Source organism: Lolium perenne, chromosome 2, assembly GCF_019359855.2.
Source record: "Lolium perenne isolate Kyuss_39 chromosome 2, Kyuss_2.0, whole genome shotgun sequence".
Lineage (NCBI taxonomy): Eukaryota > Viridiplantae > Streptophyta > Magnoliopsida > Poales > Poaceae > Lolium > Lolium perenne.
Genome location: NC_067245.2, coordinates 96,412,832 through 96,416,898, shown reverse-complemented (window position 1 = coordinate 96,416,898; position 4,067 = coordinate 96,412,832). Strand labels below are relative to the sequence as shown.

The 4,067-nt window shown below is 46.4% G+C and overlaps 1 pseudogene; it reads left to right on the top strand.

Annotated features, from left to right (window-relative positions):
* The first annotated feature begins 571 nt into the window (after nt 1-571).
* LOC127328734 (protein ALP1-like) lies at nt 572-1,696 on the top strand (annotated as a pseudogene).
* The last annotated feature ends 2,371 nt before the right edge of the window (nt 1,697-4,067 follow it).

Sequence of the window (4,067 nt, the reverse complement as noted above, 5' to 3'; positions counted from 1 at the left end):
CACACTCGTGTTCTTGCATAGCATGGATTTTAAAGTATCCCTGGGACAGGCCCTGGAGGAACGGCATGCTTGACAGATTTTCCAGAGCCAGGCCCTGGCGAGACGAAAATCGACAACCCGTTCGCGCGGGAGCTCCGCCTCGGCATTGGCGGGAGAAGCCGAAATCCCAGTGGCATTGCGCGGCAAAGGTAGGGGTAACCTATCTCTTCGGTTACCCTCTCCATTAGCCCCCTCTCAAATTTTGCATTCCCCCAATTTCCTTAATGGCGGCGGCGGCGACCCAGATCTGGCAGCGCGCATCTACCTTCGGTCTCCGGCGCCGGACCAGGGTCCTCTTCTCCAGCCGCGGCGGAGCCTACGCACATCTGCGGCGGCTTTCGGCCGTGTCCATCGTCCGCCATGACGGAGATAAGGGGAAACTCCTCTGCTCTACTGTAGTGTTGGATTTATGTTCGTAGAACTAGTTGGGTTCGATAAGACCGTTCGTAATGCATAGATCTTGTTTGAGTAGACCGACCAGCTCCAGCTTGTGCATCACGCCACATCACTCATCATTTGCGTACAAGCCTGGATGGTGCACAAGAGAGCAGTTAGGCATGCTGCTTATCCTCGTGTGACTTACGGACCTATGATACACCGAGATCAGGAGAGGATTACCAACCTAAACAACATCTACAACCGCAACGACGTAGAGGTCATCCAGATACTACGGATGAGAAGAGCCCCCTTTTTATGCACTTGTGAAAACGTTCAGGGAAAGAGGACTGCTGGCGGATAGCATCCACACCTCTGTCGAAAAACAAGTCGCAATGTTTCTTCATGTCATCGGTCATAACCAGAGGTTCAGAGTCATCCATAACACATTCAGGCGATCCACGAAGACTATCGCTCGGTACTTCCAGCAGGTATTGTACGCAATTGGGGAGCTCAGAGGTGAAATGATCAAGCCAGCGTCAATGAACACACCAAGCAAGATCAAGAACAGCTACAGGTGGTTCCCCTCTTTCAGGGTGAGTACAAAATCATGTTCCTTCTACCTATCAGATGTGTGCTACTGTCGGAAACATGATTGTGTGCTAATCTTTTTATAGGATTGCACTGGGGCTATTGATGGTACTCATGTGACTGCAAATGTACCGAGATCATTGTCTACAGCGTTCCGCAGGAGGAAGCACTACACCAACCAGAACGTGCTAGCAACTGTGGATTTCAATATGAGGTTCACCTACGTGCTTGTTGGGTGGGAGGGTTCAGCTCATGATGCCAGCATCTTGGCCGATAGCTGGTCAAGACCTGATGGGTTGCAAATCCCTGACGGTAAGTTCTACCTTTGAGATGCTGGATATGCATGCCGACCTGCAATTCTACCTCCCTTCAGGAAAACAAGGTACCACCTCAACGAGTTCTCTGCGAAGCACCGACCTCTAAATGCGAGAGAGTTGTTCAATCTCAGACACTCAAGCCTTAGAGTCACCATTGAGAGGGCCTTTCTGCATTGAAGAACAGGTTCAAGGTCCTTGACCAGAAACCGTTCCACACGTTTGACACTCAGGTAAAGTTGGTCCTTGCTTGCTGCATTCTTCACAACTGGATCCTAGGTTGGGGCGAGGATGAGTTCTTCGAAGAGGTTGTCACTTTTGATGAAGTGAGACCGTCCATGGCGGGGAAGCATGCGACAATGATGCCTGGAAGATGAAGAGGCAAGAGTGGGCAGACGCAGTGTGGGAAGCCAGAGGCAACACCACCATTTGAGAAGAACTGAAGAAGTGAAGAAGAAGTGAAGTAGTGGAAGTGAAGAAGAAGAAGTGAAGAAGAAGAACCCCTATGATCCCATGTTTCTCGAACCCTTTTTGATTCCCGTTTGTTGAACGACCCCGTTATGTTAAATTGCAATTCGAAGTAGCTAGGGAGCCTCGTGTTATGAACTATCATTTGTAGTAGCTAGGGATGATTTCGTCAACAGATTGCAACTATCATGAACTGTGATTTCTGTGTGATAGGAGGTGATAGCTTGGTAAGGCTATGTGGTGACCCTGCATACCACTGCATGTTGTAGTATGCCAGTCGTTGATATAACATTCACGAAGTACCATTCCGCAAATATTACATCCCTCAGAGTAGTACAACAGAACATAGCAGGTCCATAACTCATTCATTTATTATTACAAGCATAATACACATATTGTCTCGGAGCTCCTCTTGGGTCCTAAGAGGGAAACTCCTGGGTTCGAGGCGAACCCAACTTAACTTACAATATAAAAGTCTCATTAAGTTATACATTTATCTCCTCGAGCAGCTAAATACTAAGAGTTCGCACTGCTCGGCTACTACTACTACTCGGTGCTTCTAAGCTTGGTCTCTTCCGGAAGCCTCCCCGGTTCCGTAGACTATGAGGTAGTCTACGCCTTCAATACCTCCAGAGAGGTTTGGTTCTTCATAGCCGATGATCTCGGCTCCTTCAGGGTTGTCGTAGTCCTCCTCCAGACGATTCAGACAATCTAAGCAAGGGATTTAAGAGTGGGATGAGTACGAGCGTACTCAACAAGTTCATTATAGATAAGAGGTGTTTAATGCACTAGCTACGATATTAGATCAGAAAGTCTAATACCAATGCAGGTTTTGCTAAACATTTCTTCAAGAGGTTGCTTTTATTCCAAAGAGCTATGTCCGTCAGCCTTCACCGGTTTACTAGAACTTCATGGAGCTCCTTTCCGGCCGCGTTCGCAGTTCCATATCCCGGAACAGGGAGTGATAGGTCACGGTTCTTTACACTCTGCAGAGGTGTGTTGCTTTACCATAAGAGATCTTAACCTTGGTGCCAACCGGGCAGCTTTCCCGTCCACACTTCCTATGGTGTGAGGCCCGGTATAAGGTCTAGCCAATCATGTTCCTCCGCTACCTCGAACACCCACCCTTTGTTGCATGCCCCGACCCTGGGTCCACGCCAGTCCCATTATTCCCGTAGATTTCAGGGTGGACCCCGACCACGACGTCAATGCAGGGCTCTACCATACATTCCTACGCCGGTAGCTGCAACCCATCATAGACCGCAATACCGTGGGGACTTAGGACTCCCCAGCCTCACCGCTTGCTCCTTCGGGCGACAAGTGTACTATGGACAATGCCGTGGGGACTTAGGACTCCCCAGCCTCACCGCTTGCCCCCTTGGATTACAAGTGTACTACGGTAAAGCGCATCCGTTGATGAACGAGAGGTGGAAACACTTTTGACTATTTCGTCCCACTCCGGATCTTATGGTTAACACGGGTATTACGGCACAAGAATCACTGGACGACATTTGTTGTTTAATCCTAGATGGATATAAACCCTTGCAATGGAACCTCCACATATCAACACAATCCATGGTTCCATTGCCCACCACATAGTCATATTCATAGTTATGAAAATAGTGGTTTTGGTTTTTATGCAATGGTGATAATCATAGTACTTTGCACGTAATTTGATAAAGATACTCAAATGACATGAGCAAGCAATGAACTTGCCTGAACACTGCAAAGCTTTGCAGTTGGATGGTGTGGACTGACCCTTGTCCTCTGTTTCTGAAAATAGCATCATTGTCCGATAAGGGCAATGGTTAAAGAAGCAATTATGCATGATTCCATTTTTAGGGTTTGTTCCCCCCTTCCGATGACATTATTATTTCATGTAAGAGGGTAATACCAAGAATGATTTGGAGATACTCTATTTAGGGTAAATACAACCTTGAAATGTTGTCAAGGTGTTTTTAAAGTCCAAAGGCATTAATGGACTTATTTTTGTTATTGAAAAATATTATGTGATTTAAATGATTATTTAAATCATCAAATTAAGATTTATTCTTAGTTGTCTTCAAAATTCTCTTTGATATTTTATTCAGATAGAGAATTTTATGCTGATCAATTTTCATATTTTTAATTATTTTTTTAGAGCTTTGAATCATTTTCTATGAATTTTCAAAGTTTATGGTTTATTTGAAAATGTGAAATGACATTTTTACCCCTGGGCCCACCTGTCAGGGTGGCCCAGTGGGTTAAACCTAACCCGAGCCACACTTGGGCTCGGTCGGC